The sequence below is a fragment of the Dipodomys ordii genome, unplaced genomic scaffold, assembly GCF_000151885.1.
Source record: "Dipodomys ordii isolate 6190 unplaced genomic scaffold, Dord_2.0 Scaffold69, whole genome shotgun sequence".
Taxonomy (NCBI): domain Eukaryota; kingdom Metazoa; phylum Chordata; class Mammalia; order Rodentia; family Heteromyidae; genus Dipodomys; species Dipodomys ordii.
Window position 1 is genome coordinate 1,728,040 of NW_012267285.1, and position 601 is coordinate 1,728,640.

The window sequence follows — 601 nt, forward strand, 5'->3', positions numbered from 1 at the left end:
GGGGAGGGGAGGGGAGGGGAGGGGAGGGGGGAGATAATGCCCACATTGACCCAGATCCTGGGTGGAGGGGGCCAGGATTTTCTGTTTAGGAGGCTTAAGATGAGGAGCCATTCACAAATCAAGGCTTACATCTGGAGCCCGGCTTTTCTCCCGCCCCCCCCCCACTTTCCCTTCCTCCCTCCCTCCACACATATAATCCCGGAATACATTTATTAATGGGCCCAGTGAGTGTCCTGCGGCTGCTAACCCTGGAGAGGAAGGCGACCCAAATACACAGTGACAGGGAGGTTTGAGGAGTGGACAGCCCTGGGGCACAGAAGCCTTACTCTCTCTCCATCCCTCCCTCCCTCCATGGTATCTGTCTCTTCTCCATCCAGCTGCAGGAGGGCCAGAGGTTTTTCCCTCTTTTTCTCTTGTCCCTCTTTTCTACCCCTCCAGCATCTGACCATAATATTCCCTCAGATAAATTGAAAGCCTTCGTGTGTGTGTGTGTGTGTGTGTGTGTGTGTGTGTGTGTGTGTGTGTGTGTGCACGCCCAGACTGAAGGTTGAACTCAACATCTGGGTGCTGTCTCTGAGCTTTTTCATTCAAGGCCGGCGCT